The sequence below is a fragment of the Petromyzon marinus genome, chromosome 13 (genome assembly GCF_048934315.1).
Source record: "Petromyzon marinus isolate PM22_M1 ecotype Great Lakes invasive population chromosome 13, UKy_Petmar_22M1.pri1.0, whole genome shotgun sequence".
NCBI lineage: Eukaryota > Metazoa > Chordata > Hyperoartia > Petromyzontiformes > Petromyzontidae > Petromyzon > Petromyzon marinus.
The window spans coordinates 15918575-15934013 of record NC_133679.1 but is presented as its reverse complement, the minus strand read 5'-3'; positions in this window follow the sequence as shown (position 1 = coordinate 15934013).

The window sequence follows — 15439 nt, the reverse complement described above, 5'->3', positions numbered from 1 at the left end:
GATTTAGTGATAGATTTGGGACCGATGATGATCATATCTGCTTTGTCGCAGTTAAGTTAAGGAAATTGGTGTGCATCCACGATTTAATGTCAGCGAGGCAGTTAGAGAGAGTGGAGTGGGTGACGTAGGTGATGGATTTTGTGGAGATGTAGAGCAGGACATCATCGGCATAGCAGTGAAAGTTAAGACCATGGTGGCGAATGACGTTGCCAAGGGGAAGCAGGTATAGTATAAAGAGCAAAGGACCAAGCACCGAGCCCTGGGGGACACCTTGGGACAATGGAGCGGTGAGGTCCAGGAGGATGAGGATGCTGAGGTGACCAGAGTCTGCGGAGAGGAGGATGTCGTTGGTAACTCTGAGGAGGGCTGTTTCAGTGCTGTGTTGTGAACGGAAGCCGGATTTAAATGGTTCGAACAGGTCATTTGAGGAGAGGTGGGTTTTGAGTTGTTTGGCGACAGTGCGTTCCAGTATCTTAGACAGAAAGGGGAGATTGGAAATGGGCTGAAAGTTTGACATAATGTTGGGGTCAAGTCCAGGTTTTTTGAGAATGGGGGTGACAGCAGCCAGTTTGAGTGAACGTGGGATTGAGCCAGAGCTGAGAGAGGAGTTAATGATTTTTGTGATGAGTGTGGGGATAGCTGGTAAACAGTCTTTGATGAGGTGGGATGGGATGGGGTCCAGGACACATGTTGATGTTTTCATCCCTGTCAAGATTTTAGACAGCTCCACCGGCGACACTGGGGAGAACTGAGACAGTGGCTGAGAGGTGTGGTGGGGGGGAACAAATGATGGAATGACAGAGCAGACAGTGGTAGCAGAAGAAGAGTACAGGTTGGTGGAAATGGTGTCAATTTTGGTCTGAAAGAATGATAGAAAGGCGTTACATTTATCAGTTGTGAATGAGTTGACGATATTGTCACTGGGTTTGAGAAGTTTATTTACTGTGGAGAAAAGAGCCTTTGAGTTGGTAGAACCAGAATGTATGAGGTGTGAGTAGTAGGTGAACCGGGTAGTGTTAAGAGCTTCCTTATACTGCTGAAGGTAATCTGTGTAAGCTTGTAGATGAACAGTTAAACCAGTTTTATTATGGAGCCTTTCAAGCTGATGCTTACGGGATTTAATTTTGTGCAGAATAGGAGTGTACCAGGGAGCAGAGTGATTGAATGAGACAGATTTAGTTTTGATGGGAGCTAGATCATCGAGACTGGTGGAAAGTGTTTAATTGTAGTAGTTGGTGAGGTCGGAAGGGTTGTCAGTCACGGGTGGGGGAGAGGAGGATATTTTGCTGGCAAGAGAGGCTGAAAGGGCAGAACTAGAGATGGATTTAAGATTTCTGAAAGAAATTGTCCTTTTGTCCTTGGTTGTAGAAATGGGGAGATCAATGTTCATGGTGACTGCCAGGTGGTCCGAGACGTTGAGGTTGTGGGGCTCGAGAAGCGGTATGGTGAGACCAGTAGAGCAGACCAGATCCAAAATTAGACCACGGCTGTGGGTTGGAAAGTTGACATGTTGGGTGAAAATGAAGCAGTGTAGCAGTTCCAGGAATTCAGTAGCAAATTTACAGTCAGTGTCAATGTGGATGTTGAAATATCCCAGGAGCAGAACAGAAGGTGAGATGGCAGATAACTGAATTAAAAAGTCAGAAAAGTCAGAGAGAAAGGAAGGATTTGGTTTGGGGGGGTCGGTAGATTATGGCAGTGACCAGAGGAGTGGGACCAGAGAGTTTGAAAGTGATGTGTTCAAAGGACTGAACAGCAGGGATGGAGATGGTGGATGTTTTAATGTCCTTTCTGTACACTGCAGCGACACCATCTCCCCGCCCCTCAGATCGGGGTTTGTCCATGTATGTATATCCTGTAGGTGTAGTCTGGTTGAGTGCGAAATAGTCCATAGGTTTATGCCAAGTTTCAGTGATACAGAGAAAATCCAGGTTATTGTCAGTAATGAATTCATTTAAAATGAGGCTTTTATTGTTTAGTGAGCGGGTGTTGAGCAAAGCCAGTTTCAGGTGACTTTGCTTCGTAGTGAATTGAGAGGACCGAGGGATGGGGCGTAGATTGGTTAGGTGCACATGTCGTATGTTGTGATGATGTATTAAGGAAGTTGTGGGGCGCAAACAGGACCAGATTGATGGAATGGAGTTTGGGGTTGAGTAGTTGTAATTGAACATACGACCAGAGCCTCTGTGAAGCAGACGGCGAATTAGTCCAGTTTCTTTGTGAATGTCAATGCAGTCCAAATGAAGGTGGTTGTTGATTGAGTGGAAGTCGGTGGTGGAGTGGAGTGGTGGCATTATCCAGGTGTGGAGCTAGCACTAGCTTGTACCCAGATGCCCGGTGTCTTGTAAATCGGAGGGCGTCCACAGGTCCCAGGCGCCGCTCCGGCTTCTCGACGGTGGCGCTGCGACCGCTGCGTGACGGGAACCGTGGGAGCAGCTCAGGTAGACCCGAGGAGCAGCAGCTCAGGGAGCAGCAGCTCAGGTAGACCCGGGGAGCAGCAGCTCAGGTAGACCCGGGGAGCAGCAGCTCAGGTAGACCCGGGGAGCAGCAGCTCAGGCAGATCCGGGGAGCAGCAGCTCAGGCAGGCCCAGGGAGCAGCAGCTCAGACAGACCCAGGGAGCAGTAGCTCAGGCAGACCCAGGGAGCAGTAGCTCAGACAGACACAGGGAGCAGCAGCTCAGGTAGACACAGGGAGCAGTAGCTCAGACAGACACAGGGAGCAGCAGCTCAAGCAGGCCCAGGGAGCAGCAGCTCAGACAGACCCAGGGAGCAGTAGCTCAGGCAGACCCAGGGAGCAGCAGCTCAGGCAGACCCAGGGAGCAGCAGCTTAGGCAGACCCGGGGAGCAGCAGCTCAGGTGGACTTGGGGAGCAGCAGCTCAGGTAGACCCGGGGAGCAGCAGCTCAGGTAGACCTGGGGAGAAGTAGCTCAGGCAAACCCAGGGAGCAGCAGCTCAGGCAGACCCGGGGAGTAGTAGCTCAGGTAGACCCAGGGAGCAGTAGCTCAGGTAGACCCGGGGAGCAGTAGCTCAGGTAGACCCAGGGAGCAGTAGCTCAGGTAGACCCGGGGAGCAGTAGCTCAGGTAGATACAGGGAGCAGCAGCTCAGGCAGACCCGGGGAGCAGTAGCTCAGGCTGACGCAGGGAGCAGCAGCTCAGACAAACCCGGGGAGCAGTAGCTCAGGCAGACGCAGGGAGCAGCAGGCTGGCACGGCATACGAGGGGGTGAGTGGCCAGCACCACGTCCGACCGCCTTTGTCTCCCGAGTGGCGATGTTTACGTATCATACCAGGTACTCATTTGAGGTTGAGTCGCCCTAGGAGAGGACCAGGACTGGTTCAGATAATCGTCACTCGTGTTGGCCTTGGGCAGAAATCCAACTTGGACCATCGGGTTGGAACTGGGGTTGAGGGGTTCGTAGTGCAGGTGTGTGTATATATATGTTGGCCTTCATAAGTGCTCACTAACAGCACATACCTCAACAGTCTGTTAAGGCTATGGGGGGGGGGTCTTTTTACGTATGCGTTACACGCATACATACATGCACTCATGTACACTCGCACTCACGTACACTCGCACACGCTCGTGCACACACGTGTATATACAACGCAGGAATAAATACAGCATAGTCTAAAACAAAACTTGCAAACATTCGCGTCAGTCAAGTGAACTCCAGGGCAACTTACCGACAGAGTCCGGGTTGATCTTTTAAACATTTTTTTATTTTTTTTTTGCCAAATTCCACTGTGGATCACGATCGGGGTTCAAGGGTCTGTGCTGGGCAGGGGCGCGTGGACCGCCTCATCTCGAAGTCATCCTGACCTAGTGGCGGGATGGCAGGGACACAGATTCATGTGCAATGAAGGGTCATTGTCTGAAACGTCGTCGTTATGTGTTATTGTCCTTTAAGGCCTCACGGGCACGCACGCGCGCACGTGGTGAGACTACCCTCCGTGTTGAGTGTCGGCTGTGGGAAGGCGCTGATTGTCCAGAGGGGCGGTAGCGGTCAGGCGGCGAGGCATGCGGGCGGCCTCCACCACGGAACAGCGGAGCGGCGGGTTTGGGTGTGCGGCAACAGGCGGGACTTGTGCCGGATACAAATAACACTTGCGATTAATCAGCGATGACATTAACTAACGTGTAACACTCATGCAATCACGGTGCCCATCACCGCCACAATCACAACCATCGCTATCACGACGTCCATCACCGCCTTCTGCCGCTGTGCAAAGGGCGATTGGCGCAATTGACAAGGGCACAGGGGCAGCAATTCAACAATGATTCTATGGGTGGAAGGGGGGGTGGAGGGGGTTCATGGCAGGGAGGAGGGATCAGATACAACCATCTGAAATTGTGCCTCAGGGTCACGTGCTCGCACAGCCGGACACATTTCACTCGAGCAAATACGTGACCGAAGCGCAGAGACTACACCCGGCTCTTGTCCAGTAGCTACACCCGGCTCTTGTCCAGTAGCTACCCCCGCCTCTTGTCTAGTAGCTACACCCGCCTCTTGTCCAGTAGCTACACCCGCCTCTTGTCTTGTAGCTTCACCCACCTCTAGTCTTGTAGCTTCACCTGCCTCTTGTCTAGTAGCTTCACCCGGTTCTTCTTTAGTAACTTCACCCTGCTCTTGTCTAGTAGCTTCACCCGGCTATTGTCCAGTAGCTTCACCCGGCTGTTGTCTAGTAGCTTCACCTGGCTCTTGTCTAGTAGGTTCACACAGCTCTTGTCTAGTAGCTACACCCGGATCTTGTCTAGTAGCTTCACCCAGCTCTTGTCTAGTAGCTACACCCGGCTCTTGTCTAGTAGCTTCACCCGGCTCTTGTATAGTAGCTACACCCGGCTCTTATCTAGTAGCTACACCCGGCTCTTGTCTAGTAGCTTCACCCGGCTCTTGTCTAGTAGCTACACCCGCCTCTTGTCTAATAGCTTCACCAGGCTCTTGCCTAGTAGCTTCTCCCAGCTCTCGTCCAGAAGCTACACCCGGCTCTTGTCTAGAAGATACACCCGGTTATTGTTTAGAAGCTACAACCGGCTCTTGTCTAGTAGCTGCACCGAGCTCTCGTCCAGAAGCTACACCCGGCTCTTGTCCAGAAGATACACCCGGTTATTGTTTAGAAGCTACACCTGGCTCTTGTCCAGTAGCTACACCTGGTTGTTGTCTAGTAGCTTCACCCAGCTCTTGTCTAGTAGCTTCACCCGGCTCTTGTCTAGTAGCTTCACCCAGCTCTTGTCTAGTAGCTACACCCGGCTCTTGTCTAGTAGCTACACCCGGCTCTTGTCCAGTAGCTACACCCACCTCTTGTCCAGTAGCTACACCCGGCTCTTGTCTAGCAGCTACACCCGGCTCTTGTCTAGTAGCTTCACCCGGCTCTTGTCGAGTAGCTTCACCTGGCTCTTGTCTAGTAGCTTCACCCGGCTCTTTTCTAGTAGCTACACCCGCCTCTTGTCTTGTAGCTTCACCCGCCTCTTGTCTAGTATCTACACCCGGCTGTTGTCTATTAGCTTCACCCGGCTCTTGTCTAGTAGATTCACCCGGCTGTTGTCTAGTAGCTACACCCTGCTCTTCTTTAGTAACTTCACCCGGCTCTTGTCTAGTAGCTTCACCCGGCTCTTGTCTAGTAACTTCACCCGGCTCTTGTCCAGTAGCTACACCCGGCTGTTGTCTAGTAGCTTCACCCGGCTCTTGTCTAGTAGCTACACCCGGCTCTTGTCTAGTAGTTTCACCCGCCTCTTGTCTAGTAGCTACACCCGGCTCTTCTTTAGTAACTTCACCCGGCTCTTGTCTAGTAGCTTCACCCGGGTCTTGTCTAGTAGCTTCACCCAGCTCTTGTCTAGAAGCTTCACCCGGCTCTTGTCCAGTACCTACACCCGGCTGTTGTCCAGTAGCTTCACCCGCCTCTTGTCTAGTAGCTACACCCGGCTCTTGTCTAGTAGCTACACCCGGCTCTTGTCTAGTAGCTTCACCCGGCTCTTGTCTAGTAGCTACACCCGGCTCTTTTCTAGTAGCTACACCCGGCTCTTGTTCAGTAGCTACACCCGGCTCTTGTCCAGTAGGTACACCCAGCTCTTGGCCAGAAGCTATACTCGGCTCTTGTCTAGTAGCTACACCCGGCCCTTGTCTAGTAGCTTCACCAGGCTCTTGCCTAGTAGCTTCTCCCAGCTCTCGTCCAGAAGCTACACCCGGCTCTTGTCTAGAAGCTACACCCGGCTCTTGTCTAGTAGCTGCACCCAGCTCTCGTCCAGAAGCTACACCTGGCTCTTGTCTAGAAGATACACCCGGTTATTGTTTAGAAGCTACACCTGGCTCTTGTCCAGTAGCTACACCTGGTTGTTGTCTAGTAGCTTCACCCAGCTCTTGTCTAGTAGCTACACCCGGCTCTTGTCTAGTAGCTTCACCCGGCTCTTGTCTAGTAGCTTCACCCGGCTCTTGTCTAGTTGCTACACCCGGCTCTTATCTAGTAGCTACACCCAGCTCGTCTAGTAGCTACACCCAGCTCTTGTCCAGTAGCTACACCCGGCTCTTGTCTAGTAGCTTCACCCAGCTCTTGTCCAGTAGCTACCCCCGCCTCTTGTCCAGTAGCTACACCCGCCTCTTGTCTTGTAGCTTCACCCACCTCTTGTCTTGTAGCTTCACCTGCCTCTTGTCTAGTAGCTACACCCGGCTCTTCTTTAGTAACTTCACCCTGCTCTTGTCTAGTAGCTTCACCCGGCTATTGTCCAGTAGCTTCACCCGGCTGTTGTCTAGTAGCTTCATCTGGCTCTTGTCTAGTAGGTTCACACAGCTCTTGTCTAGTAGCTACACCCGGCTCTTGTCTAGTAGCTTCACCCAGCTCTTGTCTAGTAGCTACACCCGGCTCTTGTCTAGTAGCTTCACCCGGCTCTTGTATAGTAGCTACACCCGGCTCTTATCTAGTAGCTACACCCGGCTCTTGTCTAGTAGCTACACCCGGCTCTTGTCTAGTAGCTGCACCCAGCTCTCGTCCAGAAGCTACACCCGGCTCTTGTCTAGAAGATACACCCGGTTATTGTTTAGAAGCTACACCTGGCTCTTGTCCAGTAGCTACACCTGGTTGTTGTCTAGTAGCTTCACCCAGCTCTTGTCTAGAAGCTACACCCGGCTCTTGTCTAGTAGCTTCACCCGGCTCTTGTCTAGTAGCTTCACCCGGCTCTTGTCTAGTAGCTTCACCCAGCTCTTGTCTAGTAGCTACACCCGGCTCTTGTCTAGTAGCTTCACCCGGCTCTTGTCTAGTAGTTACACCCGGCTCTTGTCTAGTAGCTTCACCCGGCTCTTGTCTAGTAGCTTCACCCAGCTCTTGTCTAGTAGCTACACCCGTCTCTTGTCTAGTAGCTACACCCGGCTCTTGTCCAGTAGCTACACCCGGCTCTTGTTTAGTAGCTACACCCGGCTCTTGTCCAGTAGCTACACCCGGCTCTTGTCCAGTAGCTACACCCACCTCTTGTCCAGTAGCTACACCCAGCTCTTGTCTAGAAGCTACACACGGCTCTTGTCTAGTAGCTGCACCCAGCTCTCGTCCAGAAGCTACACCCGGCTCTTGTCTAGAAGATACACCCGGTTATTGTTTAGAAGCTACACCTGGCTCTTGTCCAGTAGCTACAGCTGGTTGTTGTCTAGTAGCTTCACCCAGCTCTTGTCTAGTAGCTACACCCGGCTCTTGTCTAGTAGCTTCACCCGGCTCTTGTCTAGTAGCTTCACCCGGCTCTTGTCTAGTTGTTACACCCGGCTCTTATCTAGTAGCTACACCCAGCTCGTCTAGTAGCTACACCCAGCTCTTGTCCAGTAGCTACACCCGGCTCTTGTCTAGTAGCTTCACCCAGCTCTTGTCCAGTAGCTACACCCGGCTCTTGTCTAGTTGCTTCACCCAGCTCTTGTCCAGTAGCTACACCCGGCTCTTGTCTAGTAGCTACACCCAGCTCTTGTCCAGTAGCTACACCCGGCTTTTGTCCAGTAGCTTCACCCAGCTCTTGTCCAGTAGCTACACGCAGCCCTTGGCCAGTAGCTACACCCGGCTCTTGTCCAGTAGCTACACCCGGCTCTTGTCCAGTAGCTACACCCGGCTCTTGTTCAGTAGCTACACCCGGCTCTTGTCTTGTAGCTACACCCAGCTCTTGTCTAGTAGCTACATCCGGCTCTTGTCCAGTAGCTACACCCGGCTCTTGCCCAGTAGCTACACCCGGCTCTTGTCCAGTAGCTACACCCGGCTCTTGTCTAGTAGCTACACCCGGCTCTAGTCTAGTAGCTACACCCGGCTCTTGTCCAGTAGCTACACCCTGCTCTAGTCTAGTTGCTACACCCGGCTCTTATCTAGTAGCTACACCCGGCTCTTGTCTAGTAGCTACACCCGGCTCTTGTCCAGTAGCTACACCCGGCTCTTGTTCAGTAGCTACACCCGGCTCTTGTCTTGTAGCTACACCCAGCTCTTGTCTAGTAGCTACATCCGGCTCTTGTCCAGTAGCTACACCCGGCTCTTGCCCAGTAGCTACACCCGGCTCTTGTCTAGTAGCTACACCCGGCTCTTGTCCAGTAGCTACACTCGGCTCTTGTCCAGTAGCTACACCCGGCTCTTGTCCAGTAGCTACACCCGGCTCTTGTCTAGTTGCTACACCCAGCTCTTGTCTAGTAGCTTCACCCAGCTCTTGTCCAGTAGCTACACCTGGCTCTTGTCTAGTAGCTACACCCGGCTCTTGTACAGTAGCTACACCCGGCTCTTGTTTAGCAGCTACACCCGGCTCTTGTCTAGTAGCTTCACCCAGCTCTTGTCCAGTAGCTACACCCGGCTCTTGTCCAGTAGCTTCACCCGGCTCTAGTCTAGTTGCTACACCTGGCTCTTATCTAGTAGCTACACCCAGCTCGTCTAATAGCTACACCCAGCTCTTGTCTAGTAGCTACACCCGGCTCTTGTCTAGTAGCTACACCCGGCTCTTGTCCAGTAGCTACACCCGGCTCTTGTCCAGTAGCTACACCCAGCTCTTGTCCAGTAGCTACACCCGGCTCATGTCTAGTAGCTTCACCCAGCTCTTGTCCAGTAGCTACACCCGGCTCTTGTTTAGTAGCTACACCCGGCTCAAAGCCAGTAGCTACACCCGGCTCTTGTCTAGTAGCTACACCCGGCTCTTGTCCAGTAACTTCACCCCGCTCTTGTCTAGAAGATACACCCGGCTATTGTTTAGAAGCTACACCCGGCTCTTTTCTTGAAGTTACACCCGGCTCTTGTCTAGTAGCTACACCCAACTCTTGTCCAGTAGCTAAACCCAGCTCTTGTCCAGTAGCTGCACCCGGCTCTTGTCCAGTAGCTACACCCAGCTGTTGTCCAGTAGCTACACCCGGCTCTTGTCCAGAAGCTACACCCGGCTCTTGTCTAGTAGCTACACCCGGCTCTTGTCCAGTAGCTACACCCAGCTCTTGTCCAGTAGCTGCACCCGGCTCTTGTCCAGTAGCTACACCCGGCTGTTGTCCAGTAGCTACACCCGGCTCTTGTCCAGAAGCTACACCCGGCTCTTGTCCAGTAGCTTCACCCGGCTCTAGTCTAGTTGCTACACCCAGCTCTTGTCCAGTAGCTACACCCAGCTCTTGTCTAGTAGCTACACCCGGCTCTTGTCCAGTAGCTACACCTGGCTCTTGTCTAGTAGCTTCACCCAGCTCTTGTCTAGTAGCTACACCCAGCTCTTATCTAGTAGCTACACCCAGCTCTTGTCTAGTAGCTACACCCGGCTTTCATCCAGTACCTACACTCGGCTCTTGTCCAGTAGCTACACCCGGCTCTTGTCTAATAGCTACACCCTGCTCTTGTCCAGTAGCTACACCCGGCTCTTGTCCAGTAGCTACACCCGGCTCTTGTCCAGTAGCTTCACCCAGCTCTTGTCCAGTAACTACACCCGGCTCTTGTCCAGTAGCTACAGCCGGCTCTTGTCCAGTAGCTTTACCCGGCTCTTGTTCAGTAGCTACACCCGGCTCTTGTCTTGTAGCTACACCCGGCTCTTGTCCAGTAGCTACACCCAGCTCTTGTCTTGTAGCTACACCCGGCTCTTGTCCAGTAGCTTCACCTGGCTCTTGTCTAGTAGCTTCACCGAGCTCTTGTCTAGTAGCTACACCCGGCTCTCGTCCAGTAGCTACACCCGGCTCTTGTCCAGTAGCTACACCCGGCTCTTGTCTAGTAGCTACACCCGGCTCTTGTCCAGTAGCTACACCCAGCTCTTGTCTTGTAGCTACACCCGGCTCTTGTCCAGTAGCTTCACCTGGCTCTTGTCTAGTAGCTTCACCGAACTCTTGTCTAGTAGCTACACCCGGCTCTCGTCCAGTAGCTACACCCGGCTCTTGTCCAGTAGCTACACCCGGCTCTTGTCTAGTAGCTACACCCGGCTCTTGTCCAGTAGCTACACTCGGCTCTTGTCCAGTAGCTACACCCAGCTCTTGTCTAGTAGCTACACCCGGCTCTTGTCCAGTAGCTACACCCGGCTCTTGTCTAGTAGCTTCACCCAGCTCTTGTCCAGTAGCTACACCCGGCCCTTGTCCAGTAGCTACACCCGGCTCTTGTTCAGTAGCTACACCCGGCTCTTGTCTTGTAGCTACACCCAGCTCTTGTCTAGTAGCTACATCCGGCTCTTGTCCAGTAGCTACACCCGGCTCTTGCCCAGTAGCTACACCCGGCTCTTGTCCAGTAGCTACACCCGGCTCTTGTCTAGTAGCTACACCCGGCTCTAGTCTAGTAGCTACACCCGGCTCTTGTCCAGTAGCTACACCCTGCTCTAGTCTAGTTGCTACACCCGGCTCTTATCTAGTAGCTACACCCGGCTCTTGTCTAGTAGCTACACCCGGCTCTTGTCCAGTAGCTACACCCGGCTCTTGTTCAGTAGCTACACCCGGCTCTTGTCTTGTAGCTACACCCAGCTCTTGTCTAGTAGCTACATCCGGCTCTTGTCCAGTAGCTACACCCGGCTCTTGCCCAGTAGCTACACCCGGCTCTTGTCTAGTAGCTACACCCGGCTCTTGTCCAGTAGCTACACTCGGCTCTTGTCCAGTAGCTACACCCGGCTCTTGTCCAGTAGCTACACCCGGCTCTTGTCTAGTTGCTACACCCAGCTCTTGTCTAGTAGCTTCACCCAGCTCTTGTCCAGTAGCTACACCTGGCTCTTGTCTAGTAGCTACACCCGGCTCTTGTACAGTAGCTACACCCGGCTCTTGTTTAGCAGCTACACCCGGCTCTTGTCTAGTAGCTTCACCCAGCTCTTGTCCAGTAGCTACACCCGGCTCTTGTCCAGTAGCTTCACCCGGCTCTAGTCTAGTTGCTACACCTGGCTCTTATCTAGTAGGTACACCCAGCTCGTCTAATAGCTACACCCAGCTCTTGTCTAGTAGCTACACCCGGCTCTTGTCTAGTAGCTACACCCGGCTCTTGTCCAGTAGCTACACCCGGCTCTTGTCCAGTAGCTACACCCAGCTCTTGTCCAGTAGCTACACCCGGCTCATGTCTAGTAGCTTCACCCAGCTCTTGTCCAGTAGCTACACCCGGCTCTTGTTTAGTAGCTACACCCGGCTCAAAGCCAGTAGCTACACCCGGCTCTTGTCTAGTAGCTACACCCGGCTCTTGTCCAGTAACTTCACCCCGCTCTTGTCTAGAAGATACACCCGGCTATTGTTTAGAAGCTACACCCGGCTCTTTTCTTGAAGTTACACCCGGCTCTTCTCTAGTAGCTACACCCAACTCTTGTCCAGTAGCTAAACCCAGCTCTTGTCCAGTAGCTGCACCCGGCTCTTGTCCAGTAGCTACACCCAGCTGTTGTCCAGTAGCTACACCCGGCTCTTGTCCAGAAGCTACACCCGGCTCTTGTCTAGTAGCTACACCCGGCTCTTGTCCAGTAGCTACACCCAGCTCTTGTCCAGTAGCTGCACCCGGCTCTTGTCCAGTAGCTACACCCGGCTGTTGTCCAGTAGCTACACCCGGCTCTTGTCCAGAAGCTACACCCGGCTCTTGTCCAGTAGCTTCACCCGGCTCTAGTCTAGTTGCTACACCCAGCTCTTGTCCAGTAGCTACACCCAGCTCTTGTCTAGTAGCTACACCCGGCTCTTGTCCAGTAGCTACACCTGGCTCTTGTCTAGTAGCTTCACCCAGCTCTTGTCTAGTAGCTACACCCAGCTCTTATCTAGTAGCTACACCCAGCTCTTGTCTAGTAGCTACACCCGGCTTTCATCCAGTACCTACACTCGGCTCTTGTCCAGTAGCTACACCCGGCTCTTGTCTAATAGCTACACCCTGCTCTTGTCCAGTAGCTACACCCGGCTCTTGTCCAGTAGCTACACCCGGCTCTTGTCCAGTAGCTTCACCCAGCTCTTGTCCAGTAACTACACCCGGCTCTTGTCCAGTAGCTACAGCCGGCTCTTGTCCAGTAGCTTTACCCGGCTCTTGTTCAGTAGCTACACCCGGCTCTTGTCTTGTAGCTACACCCGGCTCTTGTCCAGTAGCTACACCCAGCTCTTGTCTTGTAGCTACACCCGGCTCTTGTCCAGTAGCTTCACCTGGCTCTTGTCTAGTAGCTTCACCGAGCTCTTGTCTAGTAGCTACACCCGGCTCTCGTCCAGTAGCTACACCCGGCTCTTGTCCAGTAGCTACACCCGGCTCTTGTCTAGTAGCTACACCCGGCTCTTGTCCAGTAGCTACACCCAGCTCTTGTCTTGTAGCTACACCCGGCTCTTGTCCAGTAGCTTCACCTGGCTCTTGTCTAGTAGCTTCACCGAACTCTTGTCTAGTAGCTACACCCGGCTCTCGTCCAGTAGCTACACCCGGCTCTTGTACAGTAGCTACACCCGGCTCTTGTCTAGTAGCTACACCCGGCTCTTGTCCAGTAGCTACACTCGGCTCTTGTCCAGTAGCTACACCCAGCTCTTGTCTAGTAGCTACACCCGGCTCTTGTCCAGTAGCTACACCCGGCTCTTGTCTAGTAGCTTCACCCAGCTCTTGTCCAGTAGCTACACCTGGCTCTTGTCTAGTAGATACACCCGGCTCTTGTACAGTAGCTACACCCGGCTCTTGTCTAGTAGCTACACCCGGCTCTTGTCTAGTAGCTTCACCCAGCTCTTGTCCAGTAGCTACACCCGGCTCTTGTCCAGTAGCTTCACCCGGCTCTAGTCTAGTTGCTACACCTGGCTCTTATCTAGTAGCTACACCCAGCTCGTCTAGTAGCTACACCCAGCTCTTGTCTAGTAGCTACACCCGGCTCTTGTCTAGTAGCTACACCCGGCTCTTGTCCAGTAGCTACACCCGGCTCTTGTCCAGTAGCTACACCCGGCTCTTGTCCAGTAGCTTCACCCGGCTCTAGTCTAGTTGCTACACCCAGCTCTTGTCTAGTAGCTACACCCGGCTCTTGTCCAGTAGCTTCACCCGGCTCTTGTCTAGAAGATACACCCGGCTATTGTTTAGAAGCTACACCCGGCTCTTTTCTTGAAGTTACACCCGGCTCTTGTCTAGTAGCTACACCCAACTCTTGTCCAGTAGCTACACCCAGCTCTTGTCTAGTAGCTACACCCGGCTCTTGTCCAGTAGCTACACCCAGCTCTTGTCCAGTAGCTACACCCGGCTCTTGTCTAGTAGCTTCACCCAGCTCTTGTCCAGTAGCTACACTCGGCTCTTGTTTAGTAGATACACCCGGCTCAAAGCCAGTAGCTACACCCGGCTCTTGTCTAGTAGCTACACCCGGCTCTTGTCTAGTAGCTACACCCGGCTCTTGTCCAGTAGCTACACCCGGCTCTTGTCCAGTAGCTACACCCAGCTCTTGTCCAGTAGCTACACCCGGCTCATGTCTAGTAGCTTCACCCAGCTCTTGTCCAGTAGCTACACCCGGCTCTTGTTTAGTAGCTACACCCGGCTCAAAGCCAGTAGCTACACCCGGCTCTTGTCTAGTAGCTACACCCGGCTCTTGTCCAGTAACTTCACCCCGCTCTTGTCTAGAAGATACACCCGGCTATTGTTTAGAAGCTACACCCGGCTCTTTTCTTGAAGTTACACCCGGCTCTTGTCTAGTAGCTACACCCAACTCTTGTCCAGTAGCTACACCCAGCTCTTGTCCAGTAGCTGCACCCGGCTCTTGTCCAGTAGCTACACCCAGCTGTTGTCCAGTAGCTACACCCGGCTCTTGTCCAGAAGCTACACCCGGCTCTTGTCTAGTAGCTACACCCGGCTCTTGTCCAGTAGCTACACCCAGCTCTTGTCCAGTAGCTGCACCCGGCTCTTGTCCAGTAGCTACACCCGGCTGTTGTCCAGTAGCTACACCCGGCTCTTGTCCAGAAGCTACACCCGGCTCTTGTCCAGTAGCTTCACCCGGCTCTAGTCTAGTTGCTACACCCAGCTCTTGTCCAGTAGCTACACCCAGCTCTTGTCTAGTAGCTACACCCGGCTCTTGTCCAGTAGCTACACCTGGCTCTTGTCTAGTAGCTTCACCCAGCTCTTGTCTAGTAGCTACACCCAGCTCTTATCTAGTAGCTACACCCAGCTCTTGTCTAGTAGCTACACCCGGCTTTCGTCCAGTACCTACACTCGGCTCTTGTCCAGTAGCTACACCCGGCTCTTGTCTAATAGCTACACCCTGCTCTTGTCCAGTAGCTACACCCGGCTCTTGTCCAGTAGCTACACCCGGCTCTTGTCCAGTAGCTTCACCCAGCTCTTGTCCAGTAACTACACCCGGCTCTTGTCCAGTAGCTACAGCCGGCTCTTGTCCAGTAGCTTTACCCGGCTCTTGTTCAGTAGCTACACCCGGCTCTTGTCTTGTAGCTACACCCGGCTCTTGTCCAGTAGCTACACCCAGCTCTTGTCTTGTAGCTACACCCGGCTCTTGTCCAGTAGCTTCACCTGGCTCTTGTCTAGTAGCTTCACCGAGCTCTTGTCTAGTAGCTACACCCGGCTCTCGTCCAGTAGCTACACCCGGCTCTTGTCCAGTAGCTACACCCGGCTCTTGTCTAGTAGCTACACCCGGCTCTTGTCCAGTAGCTACACCCAGCTCTTGTCTTGTAGCTACACCCGGCTCTTGTCCAGTAGCTTCACCTGGCTCTTGTCTAGTAGCTTCACCGAGCTCTTGTCTAGTAGCTACACCCGGCTCTCGTCCAGTAGCTACACCCGGCTCTTGTCCAGTAGCTACACCCGGCTCTTGTCTAGTAGCTACACCCGGCTCTTGTCCAGTAGCTACACTCGGCTCTTGTCCAGTAGCTACACCCAGCTCTTGTCTAGTAGCTACACCCGGCTCTTGTCCAGTAGCTACACCCGGCTCTTGTCTAGTAGCTTCACCCAGCTCTTGTCCAGTAGCTACACCTGGCTCTTGTCTAGTAGATACACCCGGCTCTTGTACAGTAGCTACACCCGGCTCTTGTCTAGTAGCTACACCCGGCTCTTGTCTAGTAGCTTCACCCAGCTCTTGTCCAGTAGCTACACCCGGC